The sequence below is a fragment of the Cebus imitator genome, unplaced genomic scaffold, assembly GCF_001604975.1.
Source record: "Cebus imitator isolate Cc_AM_T3 unplaced genomic scaffold, Cebus_imitator-1.0 Scaffold141, whole genome shotgun sequence".
NCBI lineage: Eukaryota > Metazoa > Chordata > Mammalia > Primates > Cebidae > Cebus > Cebus imitator.
The window spans coordinates 2,849,134-2,864,663 of record NW_016107456.1 but is presented as its reverse complement, the minus strand read 5'-3'; the positions used below and the strand labels follow the sequence as shown (position 1 = coordinate 2,864,663).

At 40.2% G+C, this 15,530-nt stretch overlaps 1 protein-coding gene across 2 annotated transcripts in view; it reads right to left on the bottom strand.

Annotated features, from left to right (window-relative positions):
• The window catches only part of ASB5 (ankyrin repeat and SOCS box containing 5), a 114,221-nt gene that overhangs the window by 78,725 nt on the left and 19,966 nt on the right, over window positions 1-15,530 (bottom strand). The window contains exon 1 of one of the 2 annotated variants that reach the window (XM_017542210.2): window positions 13,483-13,678. The exons of the other annotated variant lie outside the window; for it this stretch is intronic. The gene's annotated coding sequence lies outside the window, so the exon portion shown is untranslated. Of the gene's footprint in view, window positions 1-13,482; window positions 13,679-15,530 lie in introns of those variants that run through there. 2 annotated transcript variants of the gene reach the window in all.

The following is a 15,530-nucleotide window of genomic DNA, read 5'->3' as shown; positions in this document are numbered from 1 at the left end:
TTAATTCCCACTTATGAGCGAGAACATGAGGTGTTTGCTTTTCTTTTCCTGTGTTAAGTTTGCTGAGGATGATGACTTCTAGCTTCATCCATGTTCCTGCAAAGGACATGATCTCATTCCTTTTTATAAATGCATAGTATTCCATGGTGTATATGCACCACATTTTCTTTATTCGGTCTATCATTGATGAGCATTTGGATTGGTTCCATGTCTTTGCTATTGAAAATAGTGCTGCAATAAACATACATGTGCATGTGTCTTTATAGTAGAATGATTTATATTCATTTGGGTATATACCCAGGAATGGGAATGCTGGGTCAAATGGTATTTCCGGGTCTAGATCCTTGAGGAATCACTACACTGTCTTCCACAATGGTTCAACTAATTAGCATTCCCACCAACAGTGTAAAGGTGTTCCTGTTTCTCCACAGCCTCACCAGCATCTATTATTTCTTGACTTTATAATAATCATCATTCTGACTGGAATGAGATGGAATCTCATTGTGGTTTTGATTTGCATTTCTCTAATGATCAGTGATGTTGAACTTTTTTCATATGTTTCTTGGCTGCATAAATGTCTTCTTTTGAGAAATGTCTGTTCATATACTTTGCCCACTTTTTATGGGTTTTTTTTCCTTGTAAATATGTTTAAGATCCTTGTAAATTCTGGATATTAGACCTTTATCAGATGGATAGATTGCAAAAATTTCCTCCCATTCTGCAGGTTGCCTGTTCACTCTGAGGAGGGTTTCTTTTGAGATGCAGAAGAACCCCTTTAGTCTAATTAGATCCCATTTGTCAATTTTGGCTTTTGTTGCAATTGCTTTTGGCGTTTTTGTCAATAAGTCTTTGCCTATGCCTATGTCCTGAATGGTATTGTCTAGGTTTTATTATAGAGTTTTTATGGTTTGGGGCTTTATATGTAAGTCTTTAATCCATCTCGAGTTAATTTTTGTATAAGGTGTAAGGAAGGGATCCAGTTTCAGTTTTCCTGCATATGGCTAGCCAGTTTTCCTAACACCATTTATTAAATAGGGAATCATTTTCCCATTGCTTGCTTTTGCTGGGACCACTTTTGCTCCAACAACATTTACTATGAAGAAGAGATGGCAGAGAGATAAAGCAATCCTCAAACAGTCTCTTCAGGAAAAGGGAAATAAAAGTTGAAGAAACAGGCCTACCAAGATTGAGGACCATGGTAAAATAGAGTGCTGCACACTTAGACTTGATATCAAAGAAAGCTGAAATCTAGCAGTAAGAATGAGTAAGCCAAAAATACGTGAGCCCCTTCAATGTCTTCCCTCTACATGGACAAGACAATTTTAATCCCTGAAATTGGATTAAGGTGATTCAAGACTGCTAGTGCCCATAGGCACCTAACAAAGAAAAAATGCTCTCTGGAGGAAGGTAATGTTCTAGGCCCTAAATTTTTCTATAGATATTTTTCAAACAAGTTTAGGACTCATTCAAAAATAATAAGGAAACACACAGAAAGACCTGTCAATATGAATGAGAACTAATACAAACAACAGATATAGACCCATAGGTATTTCAGATGGTGACATTTCTGAAAATAAATGTATCAAGTATTTTGTTAAGCTCATAAAGATTGAAGTCAAAATTTAACATGTCAGCAGAAAACTGGACTCTTTAAAAAGAACATCACAGATTTAAAGCAAAAGAAAAAAATGAAAAGAAAAAACCTAGAACTGAAAAACATAGTACGTAAAATTAGTAACTTAGTGGTGTATCAGCAAATAGATGTAACTCATAGTTAGCACCTCTGAAGATGTCAGGAGAAACTGTCCAGGATGAAAGAGACAGAAGCAATGACAAGAGGAATTGAGGATATAATTTGAAAAACTAACATATATTTAATAGAGGTCATAAATTAAATAAATGGTCAGCAGCAAAATTTGCTAATGTAATAGCTGAGAATTTTGCAAATCTAACGAAGGATATCAATCCAAACATTGAAGAAGCCCAATGACTCCCAAGCAAGCTAATTAAAAATAAAAACCTGGTATATGCTGAGGAGGCAGGGTCACGATGGCCAAATAGAAGCAGAGGCATTTGGAGGCTCCTGGAGGAGTAAAAAAGCCATAAGTGTATAAAGCCTTCAGAGGCAACCAGGGTATCCAGGTTCTCTCATCAAAATTGACTAGAAGGCTGGCGTGACCCATGGAGAGAAGGGAGAGCAGTGTGGTGTGGCGGCCCACCTGAGACCCACACGGGGATGGAGAAACCCCTCCCCACAGCCAAGGAGACAGTGAGTGCACTACCCAGCCAGGGAAACTGCCTTTTCCACAGAACTGTGCAATGCACAGATTGGAAGATCCCACTCGAAAACCCATGTTACCGGGGCCTAGTGTCCCAACCCGGGAGCAGCACACAGACTCTCCACAGCCTCTCAGCTGGAATCTGCTTAAGCCTAGCAAACTCCCAGAGGGAGGGGCGACCAGCACCAGCTGCCTAAGACGTTTGAGCTCCTTGGGGGAGGGTCAGTAGCCAGCACTGGGATTAGCAACTACCTAACACGCTAAACTCTCTGGGCCAGGGAAGTGCTGCACCCATTTTCATAGCTCCAGGCTGCTCTTTTCCACTGCTGGAGCCAGGGAGGCTGGACAGCTTGTTCCCAAGACTTGTCCCCACAGTCCAACACACCAGCTGTGGCAGTCTGCGGCCACAGTGTGTCTTCAGGTCTAACCCTGACCCATCCTTCCTCAGTGGCAGGGCTTCCCTGCAGCATCTCCAATAACTCAAGCCGAAGGCTCAGGGATAGAATTCCAGATCTCCCTAGGCCTGGGCCCGTGGGAGGAGGGGTGGCTGCAGTCTCTGCAGACTAGCAGACTTAGCCTCTCCTCCTGGTGGTTCTGAGGAATCCGGGCAGCCCAGAGGAGTGGAATTCCAGACAGCGAAACACACCCTCTCCACCAAGGGACAAAGTGCCTCATTAAACAGGCCCTGCTCCCCATGCCACCCAACTGGGTAACACCCTCCAACAAGAAGTTGTCAGGCACCCTATACAGGAGCGATCCTACTGGCTTCGGGTTGGTGCCTCTCCAAGTCAGAGGTCCCAGAAGAAGGAGCAGGCACCCATCTTTGATGCTCTCCAACCTCCTTGTGTGACATCTCCAGGCATGGGAGTGAATCAGATAGGACAGGGCCTGAAGTGAACCCCCAGCAAACTGCAGCCGCCCTACAGAAGAGGGATCTGACTACTGAAAAAAAGAACCAACAAAAAGTGACAACAGAAAGTGACAACAACAGCATCAATAACAACAACAGAAAAAAGGCACCCACAAAAATCCCATCCAAGCGTCAGCAACCTCAAAGACTAAGACTAGACAAACTCATGAAGATGAGAAAGAATCAGTGAAAAAATGCTGAAAACCCAAAGGCCAGAGTGCCTCTTCTCCAAATGACTGCAACGTCTCTCCATCAAGGGTGCAGAACTGGACAGAGGATCAGATGAATAAATTGACAGAAGTGGGCTTCAGAAGGTGGGGGGGAAACAAACCAACAAAAAAACTACGATGAGCTAAAGAAGCATGTTCTAACCCAATACAAAGAATCTAAGAACCTTGAAAATAGGTTAGAGGAATTGCTAACTTGAGTAGCCAGTTTAGAGAGAAACATAAACAAACTGATGGAGCTGAAAAACACAGCACAAGAACTTTGTGAAGCATACACAAGTATCAACAGCTGAATTGACCAAGTGGAAGAACGATATCAGAGTCTGAAGACCATCTTACTGAAACAAGACATACAAACAAGAATACAGTAAAAATAATGAAAAGGAATGGGGACAAAGTCCCCACGAAATATGGAGTACCAGAAGGAGAGAGGGAGAATGGAAACAAGCTGGAAAACACACTTCAGGATATCATCCAGGAGAACTTCCCCAGCCTAGCATGACAGGCCAACATGCAAATTCAGGAAATACAGAAAACACCATTAAGACATTCCATGAGAAGATCAACCCCAAGACATATAATCATCAGATTCCACAAGGTCGAAATGAAGGAAAAACTGTTAAGGGCAGCCAGGGACAAAGCCCAGGTCACCTACAAAGGGAAGCCCATCAGACTAACAGCAGACCTGTCAGCAGAAACTCTACAAGTCAGAAGAGATTGGGGACCAATATTAAATATTCTTAAAGAAAATAATTTTCAACCCAGAATTTCATATCTAGCAAAACTAAGTTTCATAAGCAAAGGAGAAATAAAATTATTTCCAGACAAACAAATGCTGAAGGATTTCATTACCACTAGGCCTGCCTTACAAGAGCTCCTGAAAGCAGTACTAAATATAGAAAGGAAAAAACAGTATCAGCCAATGCAAAAACACACCAACATATAAAGACCAATGATGCTATGAGGACTGCATCAACTAGTGTTCACAGTAACCAAATAGCATCATGATGACAGGATCAAATTCAGACATAACAATACTAAAATGTAAATGGGCTAAATGTCCCAATTAAAAGACACAGACTGGCAAATTTGATAGAGTCAAGACCCATCAGTGTGCTGTACTCAGGAGACCCATCTTATCTGCAAATACACACAAAGGCTCAAAATAAAGGGATGGAGAAAAACTTACCAAGCAAATGGAAAGCAAAAATAAAAAAGAAAAAGAAAAAGAAAAAAAGTCCGGGCTGCAATCTTAGTCTTTGACAAAACAGACTTTAAACCAACAAAGATAAAAAAAGAGAAAGAAGGGTATTATACAATGGTAAAGGGAACAAAGGGAGCAATTCAACAAGAAGAGCTAACTATTCTAAATATATACGTATTTAATACAGAAGCACCCAGATCCATAAAACAAGTTCTTGAGACCTATGAAGAGATTTAGACTACCACACAATAATACTGGGAGACATTAGAACTCATGATTAAGAAACTCACTGAAAACCACACAATTTGATGAAAATTGAACAACCTGCTCCTTAGTGACTCCTGGATGAATAATGAAATTAAAGCATAAATCAAGTTCTTTGACACCAATGAGAACAAAGAGACAATGTACCAGAATCTCTGGGATATTGCTAAAGCAGTGTTAAGAGGGAAGTTTACGGCACTAAATGCCTATGTCAGAAAGCTAGAAAGATATCAAGTCAACACCGTAACATTACAATTAAAAGATCTAGAGAGGCAAGAGTAAATTAATCCAAAAGCAAGCAGAAGACAAGAAATAACTAAGATCTGAAAAGAATTGAAAGAGAGACACAAAAATCCCTCCAAAAAATTATCAACGAATCCAGGAGCTGGTTTTTTGAAAAAATTAACAACATCGATAGGCCGCTTGCTATCTAGACTAATAAAGAAGAAGAGAGAGAAGAATCAAATAGACACAATAAAAAATGATAGAGGGGATAGCACCACTGATCCCAGAGAAATACAAACTATCATCAGAGAATACTATAAACACCTCTAGGAAAATACACTAGAAAATCCAGAAGAAATGGATAAATTCCTAGATACATACACCCTACCAAGACTAAAACAGGAAGAAGCTGAATCCCTGAATAGACCAATAACAACCTCTGAAACTGAGGCAGTAATTTGGTTGGGCTACCAACCAAAAAAAAAAAAAGCACAGGACCAGACAGATTGACAGCTGAATTCTACCAGAAATACAAAGAGGAGCTGGTACCATTCCGTCTGAAACTATTCCAAACAATTGAAAAGGAGGGACTCCTCTCTAATTCATTTTATGAAGTCAGCATCATCCTAATATCAAAACTGGGGGAAAAAACACAACAAAAAAAGAAAACTTCAGGCCAATGTCCCTGATGAACAACCTGCTCATCCTCAATACTGGTAAACTGAATACAGCAGCACATCAAAAAGCTTATCTACCACATCAAGTCGGCTTCATCTGTGGAATGCAAGACTGGTTTGGCATACCCAAATCAATAAATGTAATCCATTACATAAACAGACCCAATTACAAAAACTACATGATTACCTCAATAGATGCAGAAAAGCCCTTTGATAAAATTCAATATCCCTTCATGTTAAAAATTCTCAGTAAACTACGTATTGATAGAACATATCTCAAAATAATAAGAGCTATTTATGACAAACCCACAGCCAATATCATATTGAATGGGCAAATGCTGGAAGCATTCCCTTTGAGAACCAGTACAAGATAAGGATACCCTCTAGCACTCCTCCTATTCAACATAGTATTGGAAGTTCTGGCCAGGGTAATCAGGTAAGAGAAATAAGTATTCAAATAGGAAGAAAATCAAGTTTTCTCTGTGTGCAGATAATATGATTTTAGATTTAGAAAACCCCATAATTTCAGCACAAAAATTTGAACTGATAAGCAACTTTAACAGTCTCAGGATACAAAATCAAAGTGCAAAAATCACAAGCATTCCTTTACACCAATAGGCAAGTAGAGAGCCAAATCATGAATGAACTCCCATTCAGAATTGCTACAAAAGAATTAAATATCTAAGAATACAGCTAACAAGGGATGTGAAGGACCTCTTCAAGGAGAACTACAAATCACTGCTCAAAGAAATAAGAGAAGACACAAACAAAAGGAAAAACATTCCATCCTCATGGATAGGAAGAATCAATATCATAAAAATGGCCATACTGTCCAAAGTAATTTATAGATTCAATGCTATTCCCATCAAACTACCATTGACATTCTTCACAGAATTAGAAAAAACTTTTAAATTTCATATGGAATCAAAGAAAACCCTGTATAGCCAAGACAANAAAAAAAAAAAAAACAACAAACAAAACAAACAAACAAAAAAAAAACAAGCTGGAGGTATTGTGCTACCTGACTTCAAACTACAAGGCTACAGTAACCAAAACAGCATGGTATTGGTGCCAAAACAGACATATTAAAAAATGGAACAGAACAGAGACCTCAGAAATAACATCACACATCAACAACCATCTGATATTCAACAAACCTGACAAAAACAAACAATGGGGAAAGGATACCTTATTCAATAAATGGTGCTGGGAAAACTGGCTAGCCATACACACAAAAAAACCAGAAACTGGACTCCTTCCTTATACCTTATACAAAAATTAACTCAAGATGGATTTAAGACTTAAATGTAAAACCTAAAACCATAAACATCCTAGAAGAAAACCTAGGCAATACCATTCAGGACCTAGACATAGGGAAAGACTTCATGACTAAAACACCAAAACCAATGGCAACAAAAGCCAAAATTGACAAACGCGATCTAATTAAACTAAAGAGCTTTTGTTTAGCAAAAGAAATTATCATCAGAGTGAACAGAAAATCTACAGAACAGGTGAAAATTTTTGCAATCTACCCATGTGACAAAGGTTTAATACCTAGAATTTACAAGGAATTTAAACATATTTATAAGAAAAAAACAAACAACCCCATCAAAAAGTGGGCAAAGGATATGAACAGACACTTTTCAAAAGAAGACATTTACACAACCAACAAACATATGAAAAAAGACTCAACATCAGTGATCATCAGAGAAATGCAAATCAAAACCACAATGAGATATCATCTCATGCCAGTCAGAATGGTGATTATTAAAATGTCAGGAAACAACAGATGCTGGTGAGGCTGTGAAGAAATAGGAACACTTTTATACTGTTGGTGGAAGTATAAATAATTAGTTCAACTATTGCGGAAGACAGTGTGGTGATTTCTCAAGGATCTAGAACCAGAAATACTATTTGACCCAGCATTCCCATTACTGATATATACAAAAAGAAATATAAATCATTCTACTATAAATACATATGCACATGTGTGTTTATTACAGCACTATTTTCAATAGCAAAGACATGAAACCAACCCAAATGCCTATCAATGATAGACTGGATAAAGAAAATGTGGTATGTATACATCAAGGAATACTATGCATTTATAAAAGGGAATGAAATCATGTTCTTTGCAGGGACATGGATGAAGCTGGAAGTCATCATCCTCAGCAAATTAACACAGGAACAGAAAACCAAACACAGCATGTTGTCACTCATAAGTGGGAGTTTTGAGAACACATAGACACAGAGAGGGCAACAACACATACCAGGGCCTGTTGGGGGATGGGAGGTGAGGGAAGGGAACTTAGAGGATGGGTCATTAGGTGCAGCAAATTACCATGGTACACGTATACCTTTGTGACAAGCCTGCATGTTCTGTACGTTTATCCCAATTTTTAAAGAAGAAATTAAAAAATTTTAAAAGACAATAAAAATAAAAAATAAAAATCTTCCCTGTCAAGAACTGTGAAGAATATGAGACTTTACACCACTTGTAATCTAGTAATTTAGGCTGCCATTGTTTTGTGGCTGCTAACAGAACCCATTAGCCTCCCAGGTCAGCCACTTTATTTCAAGTCACAGGACTTTATTATTCATGGCACAGTAAGCAGCAAGAGTATAGTGTTTACATCAGTTCCTCTTGCCCACCGGGTGGAACTGAAGGGATGAAACTAATGCATGTGCTGCGCTGCGCATGCAGGAGTTTCATGTCATGGCTGAGGAACTCCAAGCTTTAGGAACCCAGATCTTTTACACTGGGCAGTAAGCTTACCTACACTTTAGCCTGGAGGAAGATCACTACGCTTATTTTGCTGAATAGTAAACAAGTCCATTCTCTGATCCAAAAACATTTCCATCTTCCAAGCTATTTGCTATACAAATATCCCTGAAAGGATAAGTCTATATTTAAAAAGGCAGCAAGACCCTCTTTTTGCAAAAAAAACAAAAACAAAAACACAGGCATAAGAGACCCATGGAAAACTGCCAATCTTATTCACTCCTCATTTTTACAACCTCTTGGCTTGTAATAAATTTTCCCATTATGTCTACTGGTCTATCAACCTTTGTGACTAATCTGATTAACAGAGGCTAGGACCAAATATATTCAATTTGTTTCCTACAGAACATAATGAAGTCTACTGTTAACAGGACTCCAAGCAATAGGATGAGGACAGCCTGCAGGATTGATTTCAACCATTCCTCCCAGAGTTCTGTACCCAATCAGTTGAACAATTCCCACAAACTATCAGCACCTGCCTTCCAGTGCTGAGGAAGTTTCATTGATCACTTTAGCTAAATTTAAGGGCAAATTTTGCATCACCCTTTCGAATTGGAGGACTCTCATTGTAGAAATAGTTACCCTCAGATTATGCATAAATAATGAGTAAAAATTACCTTCAGAGTATGCATAAATTTCTCTGGGGAGTAGTTTCAAGTAATCAAGAGTAACTTCATTGTGAAGGGATCTTTGCAGTCATCTGAGAAATACATGATCTATTGGTGACATTTTTCTAAATCGTTCTTTAGGTGGAACCTACTTGGCTTTCAGGAGGAAGGCAAGGTTATGCATGGCTTCCACACAAACTGTGCAATCCCATGAATTCTCATGGTGTCCTCTGAAAGAAAGTATTGTTCGAACTGTTGGGCCACTCCAAGTGATAGGTACATTATATGAGGATGAAGGGACACAGGTTGACAGTGCCTCTAATGTGGCTTCCCATTGGCTTGTAAATCTTAGGCTTCCCAGTTTAATAATTGAATCTAGTCCTTATTTTGGAATGGACTGCCTGAGAGCAGTTAAACTTGTCCAGGTTATCCATACCACAGCTGATAGCATTTACCCACTCCACGGAAAAACTGCTTCAGTGTGGGGAGTACAGAAGACCTCTGGAGGCACTGACAAGGAGGCAGGAACTGAGCCATCTCCTGCTGTTTCCAACAGACTACTCAATATGGTTAGGGAGAATGGTGGTCAAATTGCGGTTAGGGACCTTAGGCTGGAGATGCCAGACCTATTAAAATGAAAGGTGCCAGATCCAGTTTGAAATGTCTGCAACAGGCCATTTTCTTCTCCAACAGGCCTTTCCTTCATAAGGAAGGCACCAGGGGCAGATCTGAAGGGGAAAGATCTTTAATGTCTCTCTCTTCCTATACCTCCCAGGGTCTAAGGTGTTCACGCTTCATGTTTTTGGGTTGTAGCTATTCCTATAGCTAAATCTTTACCTTTTTCCAAATTATCCTCTACATACACTCAGACCTTTTGTCCAGAAGGGTCAGATGCAATAGAGAGAAAGTAATTTTTATAAAACAGAGAGACCCATTATATCTTCAAGTTTAGCCTCTGTGTGCCATCGTAGTGAGACTTGGCAAGCAGTGTTCACAACGAATTGTCATTATTCTTGTCATAGTCTGATTGTGTTTCTGTAATGGAATACCAAGGTAATTTATAAAGAAAAGAAATGTATTTGGCTCATCCTTCTGCAGGCTCTATAAGAAGCTGGCATGAGCACCTGCTTCTGCTGAGGACCTCAGACTGCTTCCACTCATAGCAGAGAAGAGAGCAGGCAAGAAGGTGTGTGAGATGCCAGACTGTTTTTAACAATCAGCTTTCCTGGGAACTATTAGATTGAAAACTCACTCACACTTTCCCCCCTCCCCTCACCACACTGGGAAGGCATTAATCCCTTCAAAAGGAATCTGCCCGAGGACCCAAACACCTCCAGTTACGCTCCACCTCCAACATTGGGGGTCAATTTCAACATGAGGTTTGGAGGGGACAAAAGCCCAAACTATAGGATTCCTCATGATCTATGAACATGCCGATCCCCCCCCAAAATTAACCCATGTGGCTTAAGTTTAAATCTCCAGGAACCCTTTTTAAGTGAGACAACCACATTCATTTTCTGTTCTGCACCGTTGGCACTAAGGCTGAACAGCCCAAGCAGCCCAATAGACACCATCTGGTTTGCGCTTAGCCAAACTGTCAGTGAACCAGGACCGGGCACTTAGTTGATGGTGAAAATAAACTAGAGCTACACAGATGTGACTTTTACAGACAACATGTTGAGAAAATGATTTCCCCATACCTAAAAATAACACTATATAATTTCATTTATAAAGTTCATATAAAGGTAAAAGTGAACCATTGTGTTTAGGGATACATATTTTGGTGCTAAAAACCATTCAAGTGTTTACTGGGTTAGTGGTTATCTTTGAGGGGCAGGAGGCATGACAAGGAGGGGGCCATGCTTTATTTATTAAACTCAAATGATCACTTTATAATAATTTGCTAAGATATATACTTGTTTTGTACTTTTTTCAATATATTGTTAAGTTTCAGAATTTCTTAAAAGGGATAAATCCCTTAGTGTATTAAGATATAAAAGAGTAGAGTCCAAAACCAAATTCACCTGATCTTGTGAGTTACCAGAGTCAAATAAATCTTAAGCTAAATTAAGATCCAAATATGATTTTCCTAATTTCTTATTCTGCTCAGGTTCAGTCGGAGGGATTCTCCAGAAATTGAAAGAGTTGGAATTCCTGCAACCTTCCCAGCCTTGTTCTCATTTGAATCATATTATTACCATTAGGACATGAAAAGCTGCATTAGCTCAATGCCAGGTTTCTTGTGCTCCTCATTTATGCAAGTGTCCAAGGAGATACGGGACATACAAGATTATCGGCAGCCCTGGCTCCATAACCAACAAATGCAGAAAACAAGCCAATCCTCTGCTGATGGCAATTATCCCAGGAAAAGTTACATTCCTACCACTCTGTATTAGTATTGCCAAAAGCCAAGGCAGAAGAAACTCAGTAGTATCAAGTGTAGGAGGGTGGAAAATATATATACATATATCTGGGTTTTATCTTCACCAAATTGTCTGTCAAAAGATGCCAAATTGTACAGTGTCTACAATTGTGAGCTTGAAGAGAAGAAATTTCTCAGCGAGAGCTTAATTTGGGTACTATAAATTTACCATATCTGGAAAAGAAAGCCTACCTATACATACTTTCTCCCTTTCAGAGGGAGAGAGTTTGTGACTGAAGTCTTTTTTTTTTTTTAGAGAAGGGGTTTCACCATGTTGGCCAGGTTGGTCTCCAACTGCTGACCTCAGGTAATCTGCCCACCTCAGCCTCCCAAAGTGCTGGGATTACAAGTATGAGCTGCCACGCCTTGCCAATTTAACTCTTTTTGCAGAGATTTGAATGCAATGTTGACAGTTCCAGTCACAAGTCTTGTTTAAGATCCTTCCTTCCTTCCTTCCTTCCTTTCCTCCCTCCCTCCATTCCTTCCTTTCCTTCCTTCCCTCCTTCCTTCCTTCTCTCTTTTCTCTCTCCCTCCCTTCTTCTTTCTCCCTTCCTTCTTCTTTCTTTTTTCTCTTCTTTCTCTTATTTTCTCTCTCTGTCCTTCCCTCCCTCCCTCCTCTCTTCCTCCCTCTCTCTCCCTTCTTCTTCTTTCTTTCCTTTTATTTTCTTTCTTCTTTTGAGTTAAGGTCTTGCTGTGTCACCCAGGCTGGAGTGGCAGTGGCAGGAACACAGGTCACTGTGGCCTAGACCTCCTGGGCTAAAGCAATCCTCCCAATTCAGTCTCCTGAATAGCTAGAACTACATACAGCATGCACCACCATGCCTGGCTAATTTTTGTATTTTTGGTAAAGATGAGCCCTCCCTATGTTGCCCAGGCTGTTCTTGGACTCCCGGATTCAAGCAATCCTCTCCGTGTCGGGATTACAGGCATGAGCCCCGTGCCCGTCCAAATATTTTACTTTCAAACCAGTAAAACATCATAATTTCTATTTCCCTTTTGAACCTCGTATTTGTGATGCTAAAGCTTTATGTGTGCGCTCTAGAAGGTATTACAGCCTCCTGAGTATCTGGTAACCAATCATTTTCAGTCCTGTGCTTCAGAAGTTACTTCTCTGTCTTTTTTTCTGGAACTGCTTAGGTTTAAGAAACTAGAATTGAGAGAAAGTGTTCACCAAGTTCTCCACCTTTGTTTCACCTAGAAAATGGCACTCAACAAGATCCTGAACTGAAGCTGCATTGAGGAATGTTAATGGCTCCTCCTTGAGAGGCCTGGAGAGCCTATGTAGATTTCTCCAGCTACTATCTTTTTATCGCTTTGAATTCTGCAATCCTTTCAAGGATGTTCCCTCAATCAGGGTGGTGCAAGTTTGACCAGCAGCTTGGCTCTACTCTTCATTCCCATATGTCACTTTGCAGTTTATCTATTGGTTCTTCCAATATTTTTATATTTGATCCCACAGATCAGCCACATGAATTCAAGGTTATTGTTCCACAGTGCCTCTTATGCCTCAGCATAGAATTTGGGGCATCCCAATTTCAAATGTGGAATTCTATTAGCGTTTGGTAGGAACAAAGCTGTCAGCTACCCCATCCTGTAAAAGCAGCAGATACATTCGGTGTCCTGACATCTAAAAGGTCTGTATGCAGAAAGAACTTCCCCTGTAAAGAATCCTCATTCCATCTCATGTCACACTAGCACCTATTGAGTCCTTGGCTCTGGAAATGTTTGCCAAGTGTGCCCTAAGGGAAATCTGTAGCAACCTTTGCCCTGAGACTGTACCCTTGCTGATGTCCTGTGGCTCTGCTTCAGAGCAACGCTGTACATATGTTGTTTGCTAGGAGCTTCACGCTTGTAATTCAGCCTTCATTGGCAGCAGCTACTCACCCGTGGACAGAACAGAGTGACTATAAGGTGCATGCGTCCATCAGACCAACATTCACATGAACTACTTTACTGAGGTCAGAGCAGTGAAAAGCCAACTGCATCATAGTAAATGGCTGACCAGACGAATAAAAGCCTGCCCAGACCAAGCAGGGATGCAATTATGACTTTCGTGGGTCTGTGCACTTTTGCCTTTCAAAGGTCCTTTCATAAAAATTTCTGAGGTGCAAAAAATATGAAAAGTTACATTTTACAACAGCATTTGTATAAATAACACATCCAAGCTGGATTATGTGTATTTCTTTTCTTCAGAGTTTAAAGAAATGAAAAAATTTTTGTGGGCCCCCGAAAGTGTCATGGGCCTTAGGCATTACGTCTACTGTGACTACAGATTAAGTAGCCCCAGCGCCAGGTCCACATGCCCCGCTCACGTGAAAGTCTAAGCCTGAAGTCCAGGCTTTAATCACTCCACATGGGGTTTTGTTCTTTATCACATATTTCTCAGTGATCCTGGCCAATGTAACAAAACGGTGACGTTCTCAGGGAGCCAAGTAAATAACACCTCAATACTCCCACAGAAAAAAGGCAAATAAGAAGATGATAATCAAAGTTTCACCATTACCACTAATAGATGCTAGGGTAAAGAATACCATCCAACTGACTCTTACATTTACTATATAAAAATTGGGAAGGCTAGGCATGGTGGTTTATGCCTGTAATCCCAGCACTTTGGAAGGCTAAGGCAGGCAGATCACCTGAGGTCAAGACTTCAAGACCAGACTGGCCAACACGGTAAAACACTGTCTCTACTAAAAATACAAAAAGATAGCCAGGTGTGGTGGCAGGTGCCTGAAATCCCAGCTACTCAGGAGGCTGAGGCAGGAGAATCGCTTGAACCCATGAGGTGGAGGTTGGAGTGAGCTGAGATCACACTACTGCACTCCAGCCTGGGTGATAAGAGTGAAACTCCAACTCCAAAAAAGAAAAAAAGAATTGGAAAATGTATCTCCCAGTCGCAGGCAATGCTGGACTGAAGCAGATTGCTCCATAAGGCACAGAAATGCTTGTTCCCACAGAAACAGCGGAGAATGTCCTCTCCTGATAAGAAGCTAGCTCCTACAAGGGAAACTATGAAATAGGGAAGCTGAGGTGGGCATGCCCAGATTTTTCTCCAAAGGCTTATCAATCAGATTAGTCGCTATGTGATAGACACACCTGACAGCAATAACAAGCATACCCTGAGAATGACCCTATGGTCTGAGGTAAGGACCCTCATGTCTTATCTATAAGGAACATTTGAATCCCTGGCCCATTCTGTGGAACAGGGGCTGTACTGGAGATGGAGGCCTTTTGTTTTGTGTTGAATGAAGGTTGCCAGGAGGAGGCTGCTAAAGGGAGGGTAATGAGTAAAAATGCTACATCAATTGCATGCTTTTTACAAGTGGCTGCAGCTCTCTTCCCCAGCCTACCCACACTAGACCACCCTGTGTGTAAATCCCTTCAATTAACCCTACATTTTGTCCGCTGACTCTGGGTTTCCTTTTCCGCCTCTCAAACATAGTGTTATTCCTATTGAAGTCAATGGGAGTCTGGCACAAAGTCACTTGATGTTGGGGATCAGGAAAGGGAGGAAGTCAACAAAGTAATGGAGAGAGACACCAGCTGAGTATCCATGCCTAGGAAAAAGCATCAGCTCAGAAGATGCATTTCTCTGAAAAGAGTCCATGTTAAATGGCAAGAACATTTAGGGACGCTCAAAGGATTGGCAGAGTAGGAGAGGAATTATGTTCAACATCATTTTGACATTTTAAGTGTATTCTACAAGCAGAAGAATGAAGGAATGAAACTAAAGTTTTATGTCTTATACTCAATAAACTAATAATACTTATTAAAATGGTTATGCCTGAATCTTATAAAAGAAGAGTGGTTAAAAACTTTGCAGTATTTTTTTTTCAATACATGTAATAGAAGAATAGGCATTAATTCCTAGCAAAGTTTAATAAACAATTATAGTATATATAAAAAGAAAAAAATTCCTTGCACTTGAGTTT